General features: G+C 43.8%; 1 protein-coding gene and 1 long non-coding RNA gene across 2 annotated transcripts in view; one reads left to right on the forward strand and one right to left on the reverse strand.

The window, feature by feature from the left end:
• The window catches only part of LOC141506948 (uncharacterized), a 63,817-nt gene extending 44,733 nt beyond the window's left edge, over positions 1-19,084 (reverse strand). Inside the window, exon 1 of the long non-coding RNA XR_012474035.1 lies at positions 13,754-19,084. This is a non-coding gene — a long non-coding RNA (uncharacterized LOC141506948). The remainder of the gene's footprint in view (positions 1-13,753) is intronic.
• A 519-nt stretch (positions 19,085-19,603) lies between these two features.
• BCOR (BCL6 corepressor) overlaps positions 19,604-26,897 on the forward strand; it is a 145,144-nt gene continuing 137,850 nt past the window's right edge. The window contains exon 1 of the mRNA XM_074214177.1: positions 19,604-19,702. The gene's annotated coding sequence lies outside the window, so the exon portion shown is untranslated. The remainder of the gene's footprint in view (positions 19,703-26,897) is intronic.

Consider the following 26,897-nt stretch of genomic DNA (forward strand, 5'->3'; position numbering starts at 1 on the left):
AGTCATTCCCCAACCACTGGGCATCCCCCTCAATCTCTAGCTCCCCACCACCAGAAGAGACTGCTATAAATATTCCTTCACATATAGATTCTTTTCTTCCTCTATTTCATCTCTTCTTAATATAGACCGAGCAGTGGTACTGCTCTGCCAAAGGGTAGGCATGGTTTTATAGCCCTCTGAGCAATGGTTTTTTTTTTAGGCTTTTGCAAAGCAAATGGCCCAAGGTCACATAGCTAGGTAATTATTAAGTGTCTGAGACTGGATTTGAACCCAGGTACTCCTGACTCCAGGGCTGGTGCTTTATCCACTGTGCCACCTAGCCACCCCTGAGCAATGTTTCAAATGAGCAAAGCGAATTATGCCCTCTTTTTGGTTCCTACTTTTTTTGAGCATCTTCCAGGTCTTCCTCCTTTCAGGTATGAGCTTCCTCCAAGAAAAACCTTCCATTCTAGACCTTTGGAAGGAGATTCACTTTAAAAACTAGCTAAGGGAAGAACAAACTTAAGTAATTGACTTAGAAAACTAAGGTAGATCATATACAAACCCTTCTTCAATGAAAGAATTTGGTTTATCTTAACTTTAGAGAAGCTATAAAAATAAATGATTAAAATCTCTTTTGATGCTTGAGGGCCTTGACTTGTGCAAGGGACTCCTAGTAGAACAACAACAGAATCTATAGATTACCTCTCAGTGAACCTAGTAGATTATAGCCTTCCTCCAGGCTATATTTAATATCCATACATCCCCCATGGATTAAATCAAATACACAAATCAGTACTTACAAAGAGTGGTTAGTTTCTTTTCAAACAATTGTCAAAAAAGAAAGTGAAACAAAATAAGAAACAATAATATGGGGATACAGACTTGGAAATCTTTCCGAAAACCTTAAAAGTAGGAGTAAAGCAAGGGACAGGAAAGGAGGATGTCACAAATCTTGTTCTTAGTGATAGGCACATCACATTTGTTCCATGGTCACAGACTTCTTACCATCCTGGTAGTATACTTGTGGTTGCTGCGATAGCTCAAGAAGTAATACCTTGAGGCCACTGTTTCATCCTCTAATATACCATCTCATAGTCCCCTCTTGTACCTTCTCATCTACCTCACTTAGGAAGTGAAAGGGGCTGAGTTTTTCAAGGGTTCTTGCATAAAAATAATGGGGGCTTCTATCTAAGTTGTTTAGTGGTTTAGCCATGTCTGACTCTCCATGACCTCATGGACCTCATGTTCACTGCTTCCATGACAACTACCTATTCATCTGACCCTCTGCTGTCCCATTTTCCTTTTGCCTTCAATCCTTCACAGCATCAGTCTTTTCCAATGAGTTCTGTCTTTTCATTATATGGACAAAGTATTTAAGCTTCAACTTCATTATTATGAATAGTCTGAATGAATTCTGAATCAATTATTATTAATTAACCTATCCAGGAATACATTCATATGCAATTATCTCCCAATTTATGGGCACCCACTTGGTTTCCAGTTCTTTGCTATCAAAAATTACCTGCTATGACTATATTAATATATGTTGAATCTTCATTCCTTTCATTGAAGCAGTATGAGATTGCTGGGTCAAAGGGAAAAAGAGTTTAGTTAAACTTTTCTTGAATAATTTTGAACTAATATCCAGAACAGTTGAGTCAATTCAAGGGTCCATCAACGCTATTATTAATGGGCCCTTCTAACATTGGTAATTCTAGTTTTTTTGTAATCTATAGTGGAAATAAGCAAGCTAATTGAATGAACTACATTATTTTAAGTCTCTATATTCAGATTAAGAAGTTGTTACATAAATTGTTTTCCTGTTACAAGAAAAGGACTTGAGTAGTACAGTTTGACAATGGTGTATACATACTCATAATGTGGTTGCACAATGTGGTCTTCCAAATTTGGTGACCATAATGATCATGATGATGATGATGATGATGATGATGATGATTTTCATCCTTCATTCTCGAAGAAGAGTATGATGTCAGGGAGGTGATACCATGACATACATATGCATTAGATTTGAAGGGGGGGATGGTGTGCTAAATCACCAGCCTCCTTTTGTGATCTGGAACCATCTCGATCCAGTGGCCAAATATGAATCAGGACTACTAGAGATAGCCCTGGATAGTCACAATGACTTAGTTTTTTTTTTTTAATAATTGTCAATGCCTTCTGTGGGGGGTGAGGGGAAGGAAGAAAGAATGGGGGGAAATTGTAAAATTCTAAATAAATAAACAAATTTTAAAAAGTAAAATAAAATAATTGTCAAAATAGAAAGTGAAACAAAATAAGAAACCCAAAAATATGGGGATACAGATTTGGAAATAATGGTTAAGTGATTTGCCAAAGTCACACAGCTAGTAAATCTCTGAGGTCACATTTGAACTCAGGTCCTCCTGACTTGAGGGCCAGCACTCAACCACTGTGCCATCTAGATGCTTTTCCAAATTTGGGAAATAACTGATGAACATTCACTAATGATGTGAGGAAATTAAAGCTTTGATTAATAGTATTCTTTCATTATAAGCTTAGATAATTGATCACCCATCAGAACTTAGACATGGCTTATAAATGTCCTTAGTCAGAACCATTAAAAAAAATCAGAGGCTGAGAAGTCACCAGAAATTACTACTATATGTTCTCTGAATGCTGAGATTTAAGCATCCCATGTTCATTCAAGAGTAGAGTTGATTGATGAAGACCTGGCAAAGTACATCTTAGATGAAGATACATAGCCTACAGTTGAGGACCTTATCAAGGGAGCCTTGTCATGAGCTCTACTATGAGTCAGGTCTACCAGGAAGGACCTATAGGAGTCAGGTTTGTAGTTTGCTCCTGGAGGGGTTGATATTTGTATTGTTTGCATGTGTTAATTAATAAATTTTGATTGCATGCATTTGTCTAATTGGTGTTTGTCACACTAGTTAGTATAGTAATGACAAATCAGTTTTAAGCATGCTTCATGTATTACATAATCCTTTCCAATTTTCAAGTTGTGAGGTGAAATATTAAAGTTGTTTTACTTTGAATTTCTTCTGACACTAACCTGACATTTAGTGATCTTTTATCTTCATGACATTAGGCAATATGTATATATACACACACATACACACACACACATGTATAAATGAGATAGAGAGAAAAAGACATGTTTTGAGGCAAAGTTTTGTCCCTCGTTCTCCAAGAGGACCATGACATCAGGGAGGTGATGCCATGATAAGCACATGAAATGAATTTGAGCAAGGGAGTGCTGTGCTAAGTTACCAGTCTTACTTTCTCCTCCCAAACTATCTGGATCCAATGGCTAGATCTGAATCAGGATGGTCTTGGATGTGAAGCAATCAGGGTTAAATGATACCCAAGGTCACACAGTATCAAATATCTGAGGTTGGATTTGAACTTCCATCCTCTTGACTCCAAGACTAGTATTTCATTCACTGTGCCACCAAAGAACCTCTTAAGGAAGCTCACTGATTCAGCCATTGCTAAACCCTAACAAATGTGGACAGCAATCGTTCTATAGTTTTCTTCTATCCATGAATTAAGATATCACTTTGGTAGGGGGCAGCTATGTGGCCAAGAGGATAGAGCACTGGCCCTGGAGTCAGGAGGACCTGAGTTCAAATACAGCCTCAGATACTTAATACTTTTCTATTTGAATGACATTGGGCAATTCACTTAACTTCATTGTCTTGAAAACCTCCCCCCCCCACCTCAAAAAAAAAAAAAGATATCAACTTGGTCATTCTGAATACCCTCACAAAAACTTCCCCTCCACTTACAGACCTCCTTCCATTCCACATATCATTTCCCCTGAGGCATTTTTCAATATTCTAGTATAAGTATACTAGAATATTGAAAAATGGATTTTGATGGTTCAAAATGAGTTTAAATAGTATTTATTTTTGTTCGGGTCAGAAACACCCCACCCCCACCCAATCCCTTTGATTTTTTTTTTCATTAGGCAAACTAGATCATCTTTTGTTGAATTTCTTAGGCTGCTATAAAACACTGAATAGGTGTTGCCTCAGACAAACTAAGATCTGGGAGAAATCTTTGCTTAAAAAGGGCAAAGTCAACCACTGTAACCAAGATCAAAAGAAATGTGGAGTGGAACCAAGATGGCAACAAGAGCCTATCCTGTCTTACTCACTCTTTCATAAATCTTCGAAACTAAGGACTCTAACTAAATTTTCGAGAGACAGAACCCACAGAGGGACCCAGTGAGGCAGTTCTACTCAGGGTAACCTGGAAAAGAGCAGAAAGGCCCTGCTCCCCGGGGTTGGAGGGGCAGCCTGCCAGAGGGGTGGCCTGCCAGAGCAAAAGAACTTCAGCTCCTGGCAGCTCACAGCAGCGCAGGAATTTCCTGAGCTATACCCCGGGGAGCAAGGGACACACCGTGAGGGAACAGTTGGGGGACCTCTGACAGAGCAAGCAAGTGAAGCCCAGCCCTCAGGGCACACAGCAAGCAGCATGGCCAAGGCAGTCCAGATCCAGGAAACAGAAGCAGGCAGAAGAGTAAGGGTAAGCAAGACCCCCCAGGGCATGAGCCCATTGAACCTAGGGAGGGGAGTGAAGAGAGAAACTGCAGAGCTCTGTCCTCTGCCCCTGGAACAGGACTCTGGGGCTCTGACCACATTCAGATCCTGATCACCGTCTAGGCCCCCCAAAAGAAGAGCAGGGCCCCCCCCCACCTCAGCCCCCTGGCAGAGCGGGGAGCTTATGGTCATTTACAGACCAGGAGGGAGCACAGGACCTTACACACTGAGATCCTAGTGGGAGTGTCCCAAAAGCTCAGGAAACACCCACAAAACAGGCTTAGTCTGGGAAAATAAGCAAGCAGAGAAAAAAGAGAAACACCGTTGAGAAATATTTTGCATATGAGCCCAAGAAGGATCAAAACACTCAGTCTGAAGATGAGGAAGCATAAGCTCCTGCATCTAAAGACTCCAAGAAAAAATAGAAATTGGGCTCAGGCTATGATAGAGCTCAAAAAAGACTTTGAAAATCAAATGAGGGAGTTAGAAGAAAAACTGGGAAAAGAAAGGAGAGAGATGCAGGAAAAACATGAAAATGAAGTCAACAGCCTAGTCAAGGAAATCCCCAAAAATGCTGAAGAAAATAGCATGCTAAAAACCAGCTTAGGTCAAATGGATAAAACAGTTCAAAAAGTTACTGAGAAGAATGCTTTAAAAAGCAAAATTGGCCAGATGGAAAGAGAGATAAGAAAATTCTCTGAGAAGCACAAATCCTTCAGACAAAGAATAGGACTCAGGGAGATTGATGAATTTACGAGAAATCGGGAATCAATACTTCAAAACCAAAAGAATGAAAAATTAGAAGAAAATGTGAAACATCTCATTGTAAAAAACAACTGATATAGAAAACAGATTTAGGAAAGATAATTTAAAAATTATTGGAATACCTGAAAGTCATGATCAGGAAAAGAGCCTTGACATCATTTTCAAAGAATTACTACAGGAAAATTGCCCTGATATCCTAGAAGCAAAGGGCAAAAAATAGAAATGGAGAGAATCCACCGATCCCCCCAAGGAAGAGATCCCAAAAAACCAACCCCTAGGAATATTATAGCCAAGTTCCATAATTCCCAAGTCAAAGAGAAAATATTACAAGCAGCCAAAAGGACACAATTCAAATACCGTGGAGCTACAGTCAGGATCTCACAGGACTTAGCAGCAACTACATTACAAGCTCTAGGGCTTGGAATACAATATACCAGAAGGCAAAAGAGCTTAGAAAGCAACTGAGAATCAACTACCCAGCAAAACTGAATGTCCTCTTCCAGAGAAAAAGATGGATTTTCAATGAACCAGGGGAATTTCAAATGTTCCTGTTGGAATGGCCAGAGCTGAACAGAAGGTTTGATCTTCAAATACAGGACTCAGGTGAAGCATAGAGATTGGAGGAGAAGGGGGAAATATGAGGGACTTAATGATGATGAACTACATGTATTCCTGTATAGAAAAATGACACTGATAATACTCATATGAACCTTCTCAGTTAATAGAGCAGGTAGAAGGAGCTTTTATAGTTGAAGCACAGGAGAAAGCTGAATTTGAAGATAAAATATGGTGTAAAAATGGAGTCAATAGAAAAAAGGGAAAAGTAATGGGAGAAAGAAAAAGGAGAGGGGGAATAGGCCAAGATATTTCATATAATAAGATTTTTCTGGATATATGGATATGGATGATATGGAAGGGGGGAAGGCAAGGGGGAATGATGGAATCATCGCTCTCATCAGAGGTGGCTAGGAGAGGAAACAGCATATATACTCAATGGGGTATAGACATCTGGAGTAAGAAGGGGGGAAACAGGGGGAAGGGGGGGAATGTGAGTGATGGAGGAGAGGATGGACCATGGGGGGAGAGTGGTCAGATAAAACACATTTTCTTTTTTACTTCTTGCAAGGGGCTGGGATTGGATGGCCTGTCTGGTACCATAGGGCCAGGTGGATCCTGGGCCTAAGGGGTGGTAAGGGGGCTCTGGACCTCTTGGCCCCAGGGCCAGGGATCTGTCTGCTGCGCCACTCAGTGACCCTACAGCAGAGTCAGAGTGAAAGGAGAGAGAAAATATAGTACTTGGTAGTGGAGAAATACAAAAGGAGGGAGTTGCGATCAGCAATGGCAGCTGTGGAAAAATACAGAAGTAACTTTTGTGATGGACTTATCATAAAGAATATGATCCATATTGTTGGAAGGGATGTGGGAAATCTGGGATACTATTACACTGTTGGTGGAGCTGTGAACTCATCCAATCTTTCTGGAGAGCTATTTGGAACTATGCCCAAAGGGCAACAAAAATGTGCATACCCTTTGACCTAGCAATACCACTACTGGCTCTATATCCTGAAGAGATGAAGAAAAAGGGTAAAAACATTACTTATACAAAAATATTTATAGCAGCCCTGCTTGTGGTGGCAAAGAATTGGAAATCAAGTAAATGTCCTTCAATTGGGGAATGGCTTAGCAAACTGTGGTATATGTATGTCATGGAATACTATTGTTTTATTAGAAACCAGGAGGGATGGGAATTCAGGGAAGCCTGGAGGGATTTGCATGAACTGATGCTGAGTGAGATTAGCAGAACCAGAAAAACACTGTATACCCTAACAGTAACATGGCAGTGATGTTCAACCTTGAAGGACTTGCTCATTCCATCAGTGCAACAATCAGGAACAATTTTGGGCTTTCTGCAAAGGAGAGTGCCATCTGTATCCAGTTAAGGAGCTGTGGAGTCTGAACAAAGTTCAAGGACTATTCCCTTTAATTTAGAAAAAAACAGTTATCTTATTGTCTGATCTTGTTACCTCTTAGAATTCTTGTCTCTTCTCTAAGGATATGATTTCTCTCTCATCACACCCAATTTGGATCAAGGTACAACATGGAAACAAAGTAAAGACTGACAGAGTGCTTTCTGTGGAGGGGTGGGGGGAGGGAAGCAAGATGGGGGGGAAATTATAAAACTCAAATATCTTTAATAAAAATAAATTTAAAAAATAAATAAAATAAAATAAAAAGGGCAAGGTCATCTCCAGTCACCTTGACCTAAGTCTTGCCACTGGATTCTAGAGGAGAGAATGTGAACAATTACTTAGTGTAGTTTGCCTCACTTAAATACAATTCACCTGCAAGTCAAGATGTCAGCAATGACATTTATTCTTCCAGAAAGAAAGACAAAAAATTAAAACAATGATCCATGAACCCTAGTTAATATGTGCTGTTCACTATGCTCAAAAAGCAATGAAACAAGGGGCGGCTAGGGGGTGCAGTGGATAGAGCACCAGCCCTGGAGTCAGGAGTACCTGAGTTCAAATCTGGCCTCAGACACTTAATAATTTCCTAGCTGTGTGGCCTTGGGCAAACCACTTAATCCCATTGCCTTGAAAAAAGACTTACAAAAAAAAAAGCAATGAAATTGATCATACACTTTGTCCCAGAAATATCAATAGTAGGCCTATATCCAGAAGAAATCATAAAAAATTAGAAAAGTTTCTCATGTTCCACAATATTTGTAGCAGCTCTTCTTGTAGAGGCAAAGAACTGGAAATTGAGGGGGCATCCATCAATTGGGTCATGGCTGAACTACTTATAGTATTTGAACGTTATAGAGTACTATTATTCTATTAAAAAACCATGAATGGTTGGACCCTAGAGAAGCATGGAAAGAATTACAGGAACTAATGCTGAGTGAAGGAAGCAGAACCAAGAGAACACTATACATATTAACAACATTGTGATTTGATCAACTAAGATGGATGCAGCTCCTCTCAGCATTCACATCTAGACAAAAACCAAAACCAGAATGTGAATGAATACCATGTTCACTTTTATAAAATTTCTCCTGTTTTTCCTTCCTCTCCCATGGATTTCTTTCTTTTCTCTTAGTCCTAAATCCTCATATACAAAATAATGGATATGTAAACATGTTAAACACAAATATACATGTATAATGTTCACTATTCTAGTTGCCATTGAGGGAAACGGAGGGGAAGGAAAGTTTGAAGAAAATTGTATAACATAAATATGTAAGGGTATGAATGTTGAAAAATTTTCATAATACTTAATTGGAAAAATAAAATATCGATAAAAAAATTGCTGTTCACAACACAAGTGAAGCTTCACCTTTCTACTATTTGCTACCCCCAGTTAAATGGGTAAACCAAATACATCCATCACATTTTCAAATAATAGTTTGTACTATGTCTCTTTTCACTAGGGTGATTATATTAAGCCATAGTATAATTCTGCTAAATTAACTAACCATTTTTCTCCTTGGAAACTGACCTTTCTATCTGAAGTATGTGAAACCCATTTCTAACCAACTCCCATTCACAGACTATTCACTCATTTAAATGGAAAATAACACTGGGGAGCTAGGAAGATTTCCCAGCTACCATTCAAGAAGTCAAAGGTACATTTAAATAATGTAATGACTGGACATCTGGAAATACCTATGTGAGAAAACTAATTCATTTGGAACCCCACTCTATTCCAATCAATATCAATCAATCTGATATGATTCCACAGGGGTAGAGATTATAAATTCTGTATATTAGGCCCCAGAGCTGTGAGGTATAGATAGCAAGATCACTTGTATAATCACAGGAAGCTAGCTAGAGGCTCTCCACCCTTGTTTTTTCTTGTCTTGGTGACAAATCCCAGTGTGGCAGAGGTAATTCAACTACATTGAAAGTTCTCCAATTTATTTTTGTACCTCTAGGCAATTTTCTCTTGTAATAAGCAAGTGACCATCTTATGACCACCTAATCAGGATGTAAAGCCTGCACCATCTCCTTCTAACCTAAAAAGTCCATCCATCTTATGACCACCTAGTCAGCAAAAATATTTGTACTCTGACCAACCTGTGACCTTGCTGACATATTGTTTTGGTTATTCTATCATGCATCATATGTCAACCAGTGAAATTACTGTGTTTTTGAGATAGCTTTTCTTGACTGTTTAGATGCCAACCCTATAAAAAAAGTAGGGCTCTGTAAGGATAAACCAGCTCAGATTGTGAGGAAGGCCTGAGATCTACTTCATTAGACGGGACCATGGACCCTTCAATAAAGTGCCATTGGCTCAGAACTCTGCCTCAGTCTCTTCTTACACACAAACACACAAACACACACATATCTGGGGAAGTTGCTCTTTCTCTCTAGACCTTAATATCATCTACAAAATGAAAGAACCCAATACTATTTATTTCTAGTATTCTAGACCTAATTATCAGTTATTATAATGTCCCTTTCAATGAGAAAATTCTTTGATTCTAACATTTTGTAATTTCAACTATTATTTTCATCATTCTATATCCTATGTATCTTTCATCAATCCCTGTTTCAATCAGTAACAAATTAATCTCAAGTGCATGACCTAGCTCCTTGACTTCCCTTAGTTGTGACTGCCCTTAAGAAAGCATTCGTGTACCACGTGATCTTGGCCTCCAGACAATGACAGGGACACTCTGAGAATCTAGACAACTGCAGGAGTTGTGGCCTGGAAAAGCAAAATTTTAAATCTTTGTGATACCTCATAGGTATCCCCATGGCAAGGAAATCCTATGTCCCTAATTACTGGCTACACTTCTCACTTTACTTTCTGTCTAGGCAGGACTGTAGCAGCCACTCACAGGTAACTGATTAGCACACACTGTTTGGTTGGACCTGGTTTATGCCTCCTTTGCCAGTCAGATGGCTCCTATTGGGGGTTGGGGAAGAAGGGAAGTTCAACCTATTGATGTCAAATTCAGTGTAAACAAAAGATTGAGCTCAAGCAGTCCATCAGCTTTTAGTTTCCCCAGTAGCAAAGATTATTGACCTGAAATTACATCTTTTTCAATTTGCCTTTTAACCCTATTCTTTGGTAACAATTCTTGGTCATTTTAATCTATTCAACAATTTGATTTTACAAGTTTTAATTATGTGACTATTTTGTGTAATCCCATTAAATATAGTTGGGATTTAAAAAAAAAAAGATCCTTGTCATTATGAAGCTTACAACCCTAGATCCTTTCTAACTATGAAAGGTCCTCACTGTTACTTAAGAATGCTTGAAGAACCTTATGTGTATTGTAAGAATTAAATGCTTTGGCTAGTTTCAGCTCATGTCATTAAACTTTAAAATGGAACTTGATAAAAGAATCAAGGGGGAAAAAAATACACCTTTATTCTGCCTCTAAAGTAGATGACAGGCACTAGCTAGTGACCCTGAACAAGTCACTCCATCCTGTTTGCCTCAGTTTTCTCATCTGTAAAATGAGGTGGAAAAGGAATTAGAAAAGAACTCCCAATGGGATCATGAATAGTTAGACACTACTGAATAATAACAACAAAGCAGGTGAATTCAAAAGAAAAGGAATCTTTTAGTTTTTATTTTTTTACTTAAAGATTTTATTTATTTTGAGTTTTACAATTTTTCCCTAATCTTACTTCCCTCCCCCCACCCCCCACAGCAGGTAATTTGCCAGTAAAAGGAATCTTTTAAAGAAAAAAGAATCCAGCTAAAAGAAAGATTGACACCTAAGCCAGAATTTGGAGTTTTAGCAGGCTCCAGGGCCTAGATAGTTCAGAGAGGATGCTACACAGGTGAGTAAATAAAAAGTAAATGCAAATTATTATCAAGATGAAGAGTACTAATAACTGGAAGTGAGGATCAGAAAAGGCCTTTTGTGGGAGATGGCCCAAGTTGTGTTTTGAAAGTAAGTTGTAAATAAAATTGCAAAGAACAAGTTTGGCACTGGAGACCAGAAAACACCTTTTCTCACTCTTTAGCAGAGGTGGGGTGGGGTAGAAGAGGTAGAAATTCACAGGTATGGAACATTGTATTTTTTTAATGTGCTATTTGGTTTTAATTTAAAGAGTTTTTTCCTCTTCCTTTTATTATTTTTTTTTTTTGCAAGGCAAATGGGGTTAAGTGGCTTGCCCAAGGCCACACAGCTAGGTAATTATTACGTGTCTGAGATTGGATTTGAACCCAGGTACTCCTGACTCCAAGGCTGGTGCTTTATCCACTATGCCACCTAGCCACCCCTCCTCTTCTTTTTATTTAAAAAAATCTTTATTATAAAGGATGTTCATTTGGAGGGGGAATTAAAGGAAGTTTCAGAGAAACCTGGAAAGGCTTATTTTAACTGATGGAGAGAGAAGCAAGTAGAATGAATATTTGAAACAATAACGATATGGTATTTAAAAAACCAATAGGGAAAAATTAAAAATTAAAAAATAAAAACAAGCAACAGGAAAAGTCAAGAATTCAGAGTAATAGGAATCGTTGCAGTGAGTTCCACACCACAGCCTTCTCCAAACAGAACTAGGAAATGCACAGACAGAAATTCTGATGGGGAAATTATTAAAAATTCACAGTAAGTCATCTGTCCAGATGCATTTAAAAAAGGGAAACAGACAGGGAAGTCTGGAGACACTGGGGATGGCTTGAAGCAGACACACACACACGATTTTAGAAGTACTGCAGCCCTCAGGAAGAGGCAATACATAAGATCAAGAGGAGGTTGGGCACCTGTACCCATACCAGGGCAATCTGACAGTGCCCTGTCAACCATCACCCAGCTCTGGGTTGCAGATCCAGGGCAGACTGAAAAGGAAACTTGCCCAGAAGAGTGTCATTCCTGGATAGGGCTTGGATGTGTGCCAAGAAAGGAAGATGTTCAGAAACCAGAAGCAGCAGAAGTAGCCGTGGGGTTCAGAACCCAAGCCAGAAGAGATCTCTAGTCTGGTCTACAGAGGAATAACCAAAGCAGGGATCAGTGGCCAACAGAGAGCCTGCTATTCTGTCATTGAGCCAACAGAGTTTGCCAGCTAGCCATTAGGGGCAGAGTCCAGTGGCAATCTATTCTGTCAGGAATATTCAAGTCAGGAACTTAAGAGAGATCAGACCAGAGTGGTTTTTATTTTGCCTTTCATCAGACTATTTTGGGAAAGTTTGCAAATTCCCCAGCTGAGTTGTCTCTGATATCCTAGAATAAGATAATACTCAATACCCCAATGGGAAAGCAGCAACAAGACCACTCCTGACCTTTTCTAAGCCTCAGCTTCTTTTAGCTGTAAAACTGAGGCCACTGGATTAGATGCCTTCCAAGGTTTTCGAGCCCTAAATCTGAGTCTGTAATCTATAATGGAATGGTACAATGGGGAAAGCAAAGGACTGAGTCAAGTGACAAAGAGATTTCAGACTTGACCATGCCACTAATTACCTCTATGACTCTGGGACAAATCATTTAACCTTTCTGGGCTTCACTTCACTCAACTAGAAATATAAAAGTTGATCTTCTAGGTTTTCTAGGTCTTAGATGATCTTCTAGGTCTTTTCCAACTCCCACATCCTGAGATCCTTTTAAAATTATCTCTAAAGTCCCTTACAGTTTAAATACCATTCTTTCAGTCCTAAGTCCCACCTTCACCATAAAGTCTTCCCAGATTACTCTGATCCATGTTCTTCTCTCTCTTCTTTGGCCCCCAAGAGTACTTTCTTGACTGTATTTGAAATTTGGCATTTAACTATATCCTGGATGATAGGATCTTGGTCTGGAAGGAACCATATTGATCACCTAAAATGATTCAAAGCTAGCTGTGGCAAAGTAGAGAGAGTGCAGGCCCTAGAGTAAGGAAGAGTCCTAATCTAGCCTCTGACACTTACTAGTTGTATGAGCCTGAGCAAGTCACTTAACCCTTTTTTTGCCTCAATGTCCTTATCTGTAAAATGAGCAAGAGAAAAAAAATGGTAAATTTCTCCAATATCTTTGTAAAGAAAACCCTACATGGAGTCACAAAGAATCAGACATGGCTGAAAACCATTGAACAATAACAACAAAAATATTATTTATATGCAGATTTTGTTTCATTTTAAATTTCTTGAGGGATAAGACTATATCCTTATAGTTCTATTGTGTCCCGCTCAATGTGACTAAGCACTCAAGTATGCATATTGAATTAAATTCCTAATTTAAAGCAAGCCCAGGGGATCAAAAACTCTGCCTGATATCTGTAGTAAAGATCTCAGAAGCATTAGGACTATTTTGTGTCATTCTATCTACTCCCCAGCCTCTGTCCTTTGGGCCTGAGTGGGGATTTTCTCAAGAGAATTGGGAGCCAAGAGCACTGGGAATTCTCTCTACCCCAAAGCTAATCAGAGCTCCATTCACACACTTAGGCTGGTCTAGTCATGCCACTACCTGAACAACACCACCTCCTCTGCCAGCAAGAGTAAAGAGGAATAAAACTCACTGTCTGATTTTCCTCTCCCTCCAGGGAAAGCACAAAGCAGTTGAAAACAATAAGAGCAGCCCAGTGTAAAAGGGTAGACTTCTGTCTTTGTAGTCCTTGGTTTCATTGCTGAGACTTCCTGCAGAGACATCCGTCAGCCTTGTAGATAAATACAAAAAAAAAAAAAAAGATACCAGCTTAAAACATTTTTATAAGCTTCTTCTCCCCAAGCTGTATACATTAAATAAATCAAATTAGCATCCTGAACTTCTATCTCTGGTCTAACATCTTTTGTTATTGACCTGCCCCCATGCATGAGGAGACAAGAGATTTTTCTGCAAGGCTGTTTTCCACTACAGTCCTGATTTATAAACATGTTAAAGAAAAGTAAGGGAGCCAGCTTTGGGGCTCTCATATTGCTGAAGCACATCAATTTCCTAGGAAATTCCATTTCACTCCTGTCTCAGACCCAACTTGGAAGACCTTACCTTTGGGGTTCATGGCATTCTCCTTTCCCACCTCTCTAAACTTTCTATGTTCAATGAGCTCCCCAGGGAAGCACTGGATGTCCCGAATTCAGCAAAAATATAACAGACATGCATGTGAGGCGTACACACACACACACACACACACACACACACACACACACACAATAAAAATCAAGAATTGGAATCACTGAGTCTAAGGCTTGAATTTTATAGATGAGAAAATAATTCCAGAGGTAAAGTACCTCAAGCAAAAAGAGGCAAAGCCAGGATTTGAATCTAGATTGTTTCCATCTAAATCTTGCATTCTTTTTGATGATATCTTGGTACCTTGGATCCAGAGATACCTTCTTCCCCTCCCCCCTCCAATGATGCCATTTCTCAGTCTAATTCTACAATCTGCTCACTCTACTTTCTTACTCTTACTAACATACATCTCAGATCACAGAAGCACATTTCTAGGGCAATTTTATGAAGCTACATCCAAAAAAGAAAAATTCAAAAATAATGCACTAAAAAAAGATAATTAGAAGTAGGAATAAAAAGTACCTCATCCCAAAATAAGGACTAAAACATCCTAAATTGTTATATTTCACAGACCTTGGTTCATGATCTCTGGGCTTGGAGATCCAATACAAGCACACCTGCCTCCCTCATGTCTCCGGAAGAGAACATTTTGGATTAGAGTAAGAACAGTAGAACAATTTATTCAATGACAAAATAATATAAAAGTAAAACAACACAGATTTCAGGGTTGGTTCTCATTAACAAAGTGATCAATTATGAGCAAAATGAGATATAGATATATATAGATATATAGCACATCTACTCCAAATCTTTCAAAATAGGGGATTACAGAGCAGAATGAAGCATAAATATTCAGACACAGCCAAGTGCTGATTTGTTTCAAAAAGTGGTAGGATTTGGAGAGGAAGAGTATTCTAAGGAAGTAATAATCATTTTTTTTTTAAATAAAGCATTTTTTAAAAAAGAGTGGGGGCGGCTAGGTGGTGCAGTGGATAAAGCACTGGCCCTGGAGTCAGGAGTACCTGGGTTCAAAAGCCTTGCAAAAAAACCTAAAAAAAAAAAAAGAAAGAAAAAAAAGAGAGAGAGTGAACAGTACTTCAGAACAATCCCAAACCAAATTCAATCTGGATTGGCTGAATGTCACTCATTTATACCTTCCTTTCCTGCTACATTTTTTTTTCTTTGCAAGGCAAATGGGGTTAAGTGGCTTGCCCAAGGCCACGCAGCTAGGTAATTATTAAGTGTCTGAGACCGGATTTATCCACTGGGACACCTAGCCACCCCCTGCTACATTTTTTAGGCAGGTATGAGGCTCCCTTTCCAAGGGAAAGTTAAAATAATCAATAACTCATCAAGCATTTATTAAGCAACAAGTATGTTCCAGATATTGTGCTGACTACCATCCTCAAGGAGCTTACATTATACTGGGATTTTGTCAAGGAAGTATAAAATAGACAGAATTCCCATTATTTATAAAGTACACTGTCTGCATATAGTACAATTTGTTATTAATAATGTCTTGCTGGATTGGATTACTTTTTTAAAAAAATCATAATAATTCAATCCAACCTAAAGGTCACTTTTTTTTAGGTTTTTGCAAGGCAAATGGGGTTAAGTGGCTTGCCCAAGGCCACACAGCTAGGTAATTATTAAGTATCTGAGACTGGATTTGAACCCAGGTACTCCTGACTTCAGGGCCAGTGCTTTACCCACTACACCACATAGCCGCCCCCTAAAGGTCACTTCTAACATTCACAAAACAATTCCTTTCCCTTACAAAGATAATCATCCCCCATTGAAGAAAACTGCAATTTTCATCTCATCCTACATTACACTCCCCATAAAAGTTAGAAGGTCCTTTTTGGTCATGCCACACCTGGATCCAGAAGTGGGATGTAAAAAAAGAATCTTACTATTCATACACAATTATAGCTTAAAGGAAAAGGAAACATTTTCAGATCAATGTTTATAGGAGAATTTGGCAAGGACCTGTGGGGGGTGGAGAGTAGGGTTCCAGAAAATTCTAAAAGTAATCAAAAGTGAATACTCTCTTTACAACCACATATTTAAAAAAAAAAATTGATCAATTTTAGCCATGAAATGAGCCAGCAATCTATGCTGAATAAATGGTGACACATAAGAAATAACTGCTCAAGTTATTCCAAAAACAAAAGAAAGAAGGTATCAATAATGTAGATAATATGCCTTTGGTGGAATAAACTAAAAGCTTAAAAAAACTGCAAAAAAAATCACATTTTTTTTGAGCAGGGCAACTGGGTTTAGTGACTTGCCCAAGGTCACATAGCTAGGCAATTATTAAATGTCTGAATACAAATCTGAACTCAGGTCCTCCTGACTCCAGGGCCAGTGCTCTGTCCACTGTACTACCTAGCTGCCCCTAAATCACATCTTTTGTAAGGAAGGGAGGAATGGGGGTGGGGGGGACACACAGACAGACAGACAGACAGAGATTGGGTCTTGGGAGACAGGGAAACTAATTTTCTTTTTTTTTTAATTTAATTAATTAATTAAGTTTGAATTTTACAATTTTTCCCCTAATCTTGCTTCCTTCCCCCCACCCTCCACAGAAGGCAGTCTGTTAATCTTTACATTGGGAAACTAATTTCCAGGATCAAATTTACACTGACCTTATATGTGACTTTAGACAAGTCACCTCAGTCAACAAGAATGGATTAAATGTCTATGTTATGTCTTAGTACTGAGAAGGACAAAGAACAGTCTCTGCTTTCAAGAAGCTCACTGTCCTTAGAAACAATTCTCAAACTATGTACAAACTGTGTTTCTATAGTTATATCTACCTATGTGTGTGTGTGTGTGTATATATATATATATATATATATATATATATATATATGAAAATATAGAAATAATCAACAGAGAAAAGGCACTAAGAGGAATCAGGTTGGATAAACAGACCTGAGAATGTACAATTTACTTATCTGTTAAATGTGATACCAAGACTATGAGCATGTTGCAGCAAAGGCGTTTGGTGAATAGAACACAGCCCTGGAGTGAGGAGAACCTGAGTACAAATCAGGCTCCAGACTCTAAGTTTTGTGACCCTAGTTAAGTCTTTTAATTTCATTTCCTTAAAAAAAATAATTGTATGATCTCAATCCCCCCCACACACACACACATATTCCTGTTATAGTAACAGCTCAGCTCAGTCAATAAACATTGGAAGTAAGTAAGAAGAAGAAAAGCTTGTCCCTAACCTGAAGTTTACAGTCTAGCTGGGAAGATAACATAAATAGAAATGTGAAAAAGCTGGTGAGAGAGGAGGTGGGAGTTATGAGGTGGGAGGGGACATAATGGAGAAGTCTAACGTAGGGCTCCTGGGTGGGAAATGAAGCAGCCACTAATATGGGTACTCTCCTGACTTGGAGGCTCTGGGGGAAGCTCTTGCCCTTCAATCAGAGCTGGTGTTGATAGATTGAGGGTGTTGAGAGAATCAAAATCACTGCTTAAAAGACTTCTATTGGCAGTATAGAATAGTAGCTAGAGGTCCTGGGTTCAGATCCTAGCTTTGCTTCTTATTCTCTCCAACCTTGGTAGAGTCTCTGGTCTTCTTTGGACCTCAGTTTCTTCATCTGTACATCGAGGAAGCTGGACTAGATGATCTTAAGATCCCTGCTGGTTTTTACTATGACGGGTCTAGTCTGTATTAAAAAAAAAAATCAGCCTTTACTTCCACACAACCAGCTGACCTGTTTACACAGAGATGGTTAGGTTAAAGTGAAGCAGGGAGAGAGAGAGACAAACCTTTTTTTTTTAATTACTCAAATCCCCTTTCTGATAAGGTTTTCAAAAGAGACCTCTGGCACAACTTTAATCACTAGTAAAGAATATAGAGGCTAACCGTAGCTATCCACTGTGTCTAAGCTCCAGCAAGTTTGAATGGCACGTCTTAAGTTGTTCTTAGGGGAAGGAATGGAAAGAAAGGCATTTCTAAAATAACAGCTTTCTGGTCCCACAGAGACCTTTAAAAATTAACTGGGAGGTTTGGTAGGGGGATCCTCATTTAGAGAGAAGGTAACCGGCATACTGCATTAAAGGCCACCATCTGCCACCAGTGTGCCGCTGCCCCCGTGAGCGTCTGCATCTGCTAAGTGGCCTGTGATTTCTCCGGTGCCCACCGGGCCCACCCCGGCCACGGCTCACACTCCACTGCGGCTGCTCCCCATGGCTCGGCCGGGCCCGCCGCTCTATGGAAATGGCCCAGGCCTCTCCGGCCACCTAGAATTCCCTTTGATTCCTAGTCTCAGAGCAGGCCAAAGGAATGGAAGGTATTTAGGGTGACCCTTCTTTGAAGGCGGGCGCCCTGGGGCGTGTGGGCACAGCCCGGCCTTCAGGAAGCTTCCGACGCTGCCCGGCCTCCTGGCACTCCGACCTCCCAAGTGAAGAGGCTGGGGACCAGGCGGGGGGAGCCCTGGTGCGGCTGGGTGCAGCCCTGCCCGGGGGCCTGGCAGCACGGCCCCTGGGGCCTCGGAATGGAGGCCTGGGCGGGCCGGGTCAGGCGGGGCGGCTGCCCAGCTGGGCCGAGGAGCCGCGCCGGGCGTCGGTGTGGAAACGGGTGGGAAAACCAGGGTCGGGCTGGGCCTGGGCCGCGGGGGCCCTCCCCCGGGGGGGACACTTTAAAAACGAGGAAAGCGGCCTGGTGCCCGACAGAGGGGCTGCCCGAGGCGGCGCGGGGCTTCCTCCTTGACCCGAGGGGAGCAGTGCGGGCTGCGGCTGCGGCTCCGCCCGCCTGCCCTTCCCGCTCCGAAAGCCCTAAGCGCCGAGTTCCAGTCCCGGGGCGCCCATTACAGGCCGCGGGGCTCCGGCCTCCCGCCCTTGCACTCGGGAAGGCGCACGGGCTCTCCGGCGGGCACCGGGCGTCGGGCTCGCCCCCGCCTCCGCCAAGGCCCCAGCGAGCCAGGACGGCGGGCCGCGGGGGCCAGGCGGGAGGCAATGCGGGCCGGCCCGGACTCCCGGGCCGGGGCCGGGGTGAACGCTCCCTCGAGGCTCGGTGGCCCCGCAGGCCCGGGGGGCAGCTCGTGCTGGAGCATGCAGGAAGAGGCCCGGGCCCCGGCGCGCGGTGGGCGCGGTGGGCGCGGTGGGCGCGGGCTCCGTGGGGCCCCGCAGGTGGGGGCTCGGCCCCAGCTCCTCTCCCCGCAGCCTCCTCGGGACGCATCCGGGGCGGAGAAGCGGCTGGGGGAGGGGAGGCGGGGAACCTCGTGCAGTTTCCTTCCTCGGCGCCGCCGGGTGGGGAGGGAGGGAGGGCGGGAGGGGGCCGAGCCACATGCACTTTCGTTTCTCACGGGCGGCGGCGCGTGTCACGTTGCGGCTGCAAATCTGCGTTTGGCAGCAGCGGCAGCCGCGGCGGCTCTGTGTGCAGTCTGGCTAGGGCGACGCGAGACGCCATTTGCATCCACAACACACTCCGCTCTGCGATCAGGTTCATGCGGGAAACTGGGGCGGAGGGGCGGGGGAGGGGCGGGGGCCGGCGCCCGCTGCGGAAGCTCATTACGACAGTGACACTGATTAGATGCCTCGTCCGTACGTGCGCAGAATAGGGCTGGGCCTTCTTTCTCCCTCGCCTTTCTCCCCCCCGCGTAGACTTTCTGTTTGCAAAGTTACGGGGATTTTTTTTTTAAATACTCCACAGCTGCCGTCTTAAGGGCTGAGTCGGGCGAGCACGTCCGCTTGCCCTGGGGGAGTAGCGCGTGGAAGCCAACCCGGGGATTACAGCGGCGGCCCCGCGCCGTAGAAAGCCAGCCCCCCGCTTTTAATGAGCTTTGGAGTCGGAGAGCGCTTCGAGGCGCTCATAAAGCCAGGACTCGATTTCCATCTGCCCCCGTTGCCTCCGCGTTCCGTTTGTCGGCGGAAAGCTAGCGATCCGTGCAGAGCTCCATGAGGGAGGGCTCGCTGCCAAGGGGGATCCGAAGCCAACCCTGCCCGATGGAAAAAATGACGGTGGAGCTCCCATCGGACACCCCGCCACGGCAAAGGCGCCCCAGCCCGCGGCTAGTGCACGGACCCGGGCGCCTTTCCAGGGAACCGCGGGGGGCGGGGGGCGGGGAGGAGCCCCCGGCTCTGCCCTGGCCCCGAGAGGCGTGGGGGGACTAAGGAGAGGGGGAATTCTCCACAGGACAAGAGGGCTCTGTGCAGATAGTTGCATCAACTTGGCCCACCCAAACCCAAGCTTTTCCCGAGCGCGTCTCCGACACGCTCACCATCCCCAGGCTTGACATCGGGCACAGACTGCAGCTCAGTGAGGATGCCCGGGAGGAGGCTTTGTTTACCCGTAAATCAGAAGCGGCGGGCGTCAGGCGGGCACCTACGCGTAACTAGTGTTTGTAGACAACATCGGAGCCGCCCTCCGGCCTGGGCCCCCCTCCCGCCTTCGCGCTCCCACCTCTGGGACCTTTCAATTCAATGGAGCCGAATAGACTTAAAAATCGCAGCTTTTAATTGTAAGCCTTGCCCCCTTTACCGTGGCAGTATTCTCGGGCTCCTCTCGTCCGCTCTCGTTTTGCTTTTTCTTGAAAGGGAACGAGAATAGATGATTATTTTATGCCCCCCCCCCCCGCACGTGCCCGAGGGGCCTTAGAGTCGGGGACTAGACAATGTGTTTCCGATCGTTCCTCCGCGCGCTCTCTGGCACGTCGCAGCGAGCTGAAAAGCAGGACTCGGAACTCTTCTGCTAATGCCCGAAAACTGCAACCGTGACTAACTGCGGCGGGGCACTGTTTTTGTTCTAAACGCGAAGGGCAAGAGGAGTCGGTCGGAAGGTTGGCAATCGCCGCTTTGGGTTTCAAAGACAACTCTGGGGTCTGCGAGACCGCGAGGGGAGCAGGCTGCCTGCCGCTGCGGTCTTTGTCTTTAGACAGAGAGGGCTCCGCGTTCAGTACCGATAAAGATCTACAGAGAGCACACTTGACCAACACATTTCCATAAAACGTAGCCTTGTTTAGTTCGATAGTGCCATGGCTGCACCACAAAAGTACGGACTTAATGCTTTTCTTTTCTTTTTTTTTTTTTGAAAGAAGGCCACCCACCCCAGAATATAAAAAGACTTTTAAATTATTATTGTTATTTTTGTGGCTTTTTGGGAACAGTGCAGCAATTACCTTCACTCTGGTCCAAAGTTGCCCTCCTCGACTCCAAAACAAACAGTATTCTGTTTTTGAAGTTTAAACTAAAAGTTACTAGAATAATAAAGTAAGAGACTAAAGCACAAAGTTGGACGTGAGAGTTGGAAGGGATCTAGCTCCCTCATTTTACAGATGAGAATCCTGAGGCCCAAAAAAAGATCAGATCATTTGCCCAACATTACCCTGAGAGGTAATGAAAAAAAGAACTCAGATTTGATTCCCAGTGCATTCTCCTTTTCCTCCATACCTGCAAATAAGAAACTTTTTTAATTGGAAAAGATAAAAATATTTTTCCCAGTCTTTCCTTTCAATATGAGAGTAAGAAAACATGAGAGAAACACCACAATTTCAGTTTTTCATTTTCAAGAATCTGACATTAGCTACACTTGGGCCATTCAATTTGAGTTACATTAAAATGTCTTGTGGATCTGCTAAAACTTAAAATATAGATCTTGAATGTATTGATAACTTTAGCCTGAATACACCAGATATTTTCCAACTAAGCCAAATTCTCTAATTTTTTTTAGGGAGCCAGGTGTTCTGACTGGACTAGTGATTGAGAAATTGCCCAATAGTGCCCAGACCTTGTCCTCTGTGTTCTCCATCTGCTAATCTTCAATTTCACCAAACGGCTGGAAAGGCTACTCCTACGCATTTCCGAACATGCAAAACCCCAAAATCCATCGGAAGGGGTGCTAGTTACACTACCTGTCTGCATGAGAATACCCTTCACACCTCCGCTTAAATCATACACAAAATAAACTCCAACTCACGTAGGCTTTTTACCAGTCTTGACCTAGAAATTATAGTTAAAAAAAAATAAAAGTGAAATGGGTATTAGGCAGAGGGAGCAAAATGCTTCAGTTTGTGTGTAGTTAGTTACATACTCTGCTTCTAATAGGTCCGGTCCACTCTCAGCCAAAAAGCCTCTCTCAGAACTTTTGGCGTAAACAAAAGCTACATAGTGATCATTATGGAGAGATTTTAGTCTCTTGGCATAAAATGTTTCCACGTATTCCACTTGTCTAAGGGAACAGTTACTTTTAACCACCAACGAAGGCTATGAGAGAACTGAATGGTGAGGGGGTCCAGTACTCCTAGCCCTCGCTCCCAGAAAGCACAACACGGGCCTGTAACCAGTCACTCCTCAATGCCGCGTCTCTGTGACCCTTGGCGTTGAATCCTAAACGCCAGGAACTCTGCCTGCTCGCGAGTCCATGAATGCAGCCCTGCCCGGCTCCGCCGACTCGGGCCCAGGGACGTGGGCACCGCGGCGCCGCCGCTTTCTGGCTGTCGCCTTCTCCAGTCCCGGAGCTAGCGAACCAGAGGCGAGCCGGGACCCGGCAGCTGCAAGCATTGGGAGCCCTATTACCTCAATTACGATTCGAGCTGGTTGGTACGGGGTTAGCAACACCACTCCCCCTTTTAAAAAAATGCAGGAAGATAGACAGGGCCTGTCAGCTGATATGACTGACTTTGCTATGAAGACCTTCGGGGAGTCCCCGAGGCACAGCCGGTGCCCCAGTTTCCTCTCTCCCCGGGCTGTGCCTAGCACCGCCTGCCTGTCGGGCGGAGCGGCGGGAGCGCCGAGCCATTGACTTATGAGGGCAGCTGGTGTCGGGGGCGGGGGAGGGGGCGGATTCCCCCGGGCGAGGAGGGGAGGGGGAGTCTGGCCCGAGCGGCCCAGCCTCTCTGGATCCCCTCTTCTCCCCATATTCCCTGCATCCACCCGCACAACTAGCCGGTCCTTCCCCACTACTAGCACCGCAGCTCTGAGCCTCGTAGAGGGGGTGTAGGGGAGGAAGGGGGCCTCCCTCTGGGCCGAGCCCTCGGGTCTCCCGGGACCGAGAGGGGCTGCAGGAAAGGGCCTGGAGGTAACGTCTCCGGAGGGGAAGGGATGGCTCTGGAGGCGGAGTGGGGTGGCTGGGCAGGAGCCACCGCTCGGCTCGGCTTGCTCCGCTCTCCGCCACCCCTAGCGGGAGCCTCGTTACCCTGCACTTATTACATTGACACGATCGCGGCTCCCGAGTCCCGAGGGCCGGCCCTGGTAGACTTCGTGTGAGGAGCTCGTTCCGTTCCGCTTGCCGCGGAGCCGATGCGGCTGCTGCCGCTGCCGCCGCCGCCGCCGCCGCCGCCGCCGCCCCGGCCCCAGACCCAGAACTAAAGCTCTTCGGGTTCGGATAGAACAAATCTCTTCTTCTCCACAGGGAGACCCCCTGTTTTTTTAAAGAGGGGAGTCTCTTCTGGTGGACTGCTAGGCAGGCTGGGGGGGGGGGTTTACCGAGCAGCCCCAGACGCCTCTCCCTCCCTTGCACTCTCCCGTCCCCTCCCTTCCGCGGCCCTCGGCCTCACAAAGCAGGGCAGAAGGGTACATTTTTGCAGACTCATGCCGAGGTGGCGGGCGGCGCAGCCTGGAAGCGTTTCAAGCTGCCCTTGGCATCCCGCGGGGAGCCGGAGAGCCAGTGAGCCCGCGCCTCCCGGCCGCCGGCTGAGGAGCCGGGCCAGAAGCCCCGGGAGGCTCCGGCCCCAGTGGCGCATTAAGCACACCCCGAGACGCGGGCGGGCGGGAGAAAAAAGCCAGCGCCTAAGCTAGCGCCTCTTCCCGGAACCTCCAAACCCCAGGGAGCAGCTGCCATCTTCGCATGACAAGCAGCTAGAGAGGCTTCCTGTTCAGTGTTTCTAGCTGAACTCCCTCCCCGACTTACAGCTTTCTTGCCTTTTTTTTTTTTGCCGGGGAATGATTAATAATATATTTTTCTCAACCACCGTTGCACACCATTAGGTAAAGGCGGGAATTCTCGATCCTCGAGTGAACCACCAGGACACAGAGGGCCGCATTAAGTCACTGTCTTCATAACGGTTTGATGGTGACTAGTCTACGAGAACGGTTAGTCACCAGCCAGGCTCAACTCGAGACTTTCAGTTCTGAGAGGGAAGGCGCAAAGACACCTTAAGCAACCGGAGGCCCATTTCCGAGACCCCCCCCCCATCCCACCCCGGCGTCCTCCCACATAAAATGAAGACTGAGCAGGGTGCATCTGATTAGTCATCTTCTCCTTGTTCAAGCAGGCCTTACGAGTTTCGCTCTTTGTGGGAGAAGCAGTTAGCTTGGGCTCTACCGGGGAGGTGGGGGAACTCTTTAAAAGCTATTTCCCCATCGATTGAGGTTGTGCTGTTTAGGGGGGAATGATGGTGGGGGAGGGACTGGTCTAACAAACAGAACTGCCCCCAATACTAGACTGTCTGACCTGCCGTGATCAACAGAGCCTGATTCAAACTGAGAAACAAACGAGTGAGACAGAAAGACAGACACAAAGAGGGGGAGGTGGGAGAAGGAAACAATGGAAGGAGAAACAGACAATTAGAGATAAGGAGTTGTTGGGGGTTGGGAGTGCAAAAAAAGGAGCGGAAGAGGTAGGACATTTTCTGCCTTCGCGCAAAAAAATAGGCTCTAAAGCTTCCCCTGTTCTCACTGGGGAAGCTTAAGAAGCCACAATTTCTGTATCCGGGTCTTGAGAACCAGCGGAATAACAGGCCTATTCAGAACGACAAAGGTCTTCTCTGCTAGTACTGTCTCTTCTCCCATTCCCCCATAAAGAATGAATGATTTTTAAATACATAAAAGTCTCTTCATTTGCAAACAATCCAAAAGGGGATGAATGTTAAGAAAAGAGGACGAATGCACCCAAGGAAGGTAGGAGATGGACTTAAGAGGTCAGAAGACCTGGGTCAAGTTCTAACTGCCAAAGTTTACTAGGGTGAAAGTCCTCTAACCTCTCAGAGACCCCTCACCCTTTTATTGGGATATAGAATGATTTGGATTGGAAAAAGATTGAAGAGTTGGAAAGGAAAATCAGAGTTAGTTTAATATATTACATTATAACAGGAAGAAAAATATGAGAAAATATAAAGTAAGAGAATTTATCTTGTTTTGTCAATAATAATGACCAACAAAACATGCTTTCAGACTTGCAAGGCAATTTACAGAATGAGCCCAATTTGAGCTTCTCTTTAAAGTCTAAGAAAGTGAAACTTTTAGGAGTTAAAGGCTAGATCTATGATTTGAACCCAGGTCTTTCTGAAATCAAGTCCACCAAGTATCCCCAACAGTATCACAGGGCTTTCCCTTGTGATAGGAGTAAGGCCTAAAGTCTAAAAGAACAAAATTTGGGAGAAAGGATATAAAGAGCCCCGGATTCTGTCAAAAGACCTGAGTCCTGTTGGCATGTTTGACATTATCCTGTGATATTGTTCACATTGACCTCCCTGAACCAGTTTTTTCATTTACAAATTTCAGAAAAGAGTACTTCTATGTCAAGAGCTTCTATAAGTGAAAGCTATTCTTAGTGAAATTTCTGAGTTACAAATGTAGTGGGGAAATTGGATCTTTTTCCCCAACCAGTTATCCTTGAAAGTAAGGAGCAGATAGCAATAGAAATGGGGGTTTCATGTATTTAACTAATTGCCCCAAAGTGCCTAAATCCTCTTATATGTTCCAAAGTGTGAAAAGATTCTCTAGTTGAATTGGAAGGAAAGCTCAGTTTTGGTCAAAATTGACTACTGCAAGGGGCAGCTAGGTGGATAGAGCAACAGCCCTGGAGTCCGGAGTTCAAATTTAGCCTCAGACACTTAATAATTCCCTAGCTGTGTGACCTTGGGCAAGTCACTTAACCCCACTGCCTTGCCCCTCCCCCCAAAAATTGACCACTGTCCTGGTAGTCATTAAAAAGTTGAGCTTACTGTTCCAGGTAGGTTAGAATCAGGTAGCAACTTTCTGGAGTGTGGTCCCTCTATCAGGTGCAGGGAGCAGGCTTCTCTCACCCTCTGGACCCTTCCAGAAGCCTGGGACATCTTGCAGCATCAGAACAAGTTGACCAATAGGAGACACTACATCCTGCAGAAAGTATAAAGAAACACCAATAAGAGAGTTTGGGATGAGAAGAAGCAGCTTCAAGGATCTAAACCTTTGGAACCAGAGAGGAGAGCTTATTGTGGATTCAAGAGAGAATTAGGGGCTGCTAGGTGGCCCAGTGGATAAAGCACCAGCCCTGGAGTCAGGAGTACCTGGGTTCAAATCCAGTCTCAGACACTTAATAATTACCTAGCTGTGTGGCCTTGGGCAAGCCACTTAACCCCATTTGCCTTGCAAAAAAAAAAAAAGAGAGAGAATTAGCCCTAATAGTTGAAAGTCAAGCTGTATGGATGAACAGACTCCAGGAACCTAGAAGAGCAAGCCACCTGGTTCCTAGGGAGGAACATCATGAAAGAGGGTGGGAGTGGGGGAAAGGAGTAATTAAGCATTTATATAGGATTATTATGTGTCAGGCACTTTATAAATATTATCTCACATTTGATTTACACAGCCATCTTTCTAGCTAAGTGCTGTTATTACCTTCATTTTATAGCTTAGTAAACAGGTGAACAAAGTTAAGTGACTTAACCAGGGTCATTGGATTACTAAAGTAAATTTCTGAAGCTGAATTTGAACGGGAGTCT

This window comes from Macrotis lagotis, chromosome 1, assembly GCF_037893015.1.
Source record: "Macrotis lagotis isolate mMagLag1 chromosome 1, bilby.v1.9.chrom.fasta, whole genome shotgun sequence".
Lineage (NCBI taxonomy): Eukaryota > Metazoa > Chordata > Mammalia > Peramelemorphia > Peramelidae > Macrotis > Macrotis lagotis.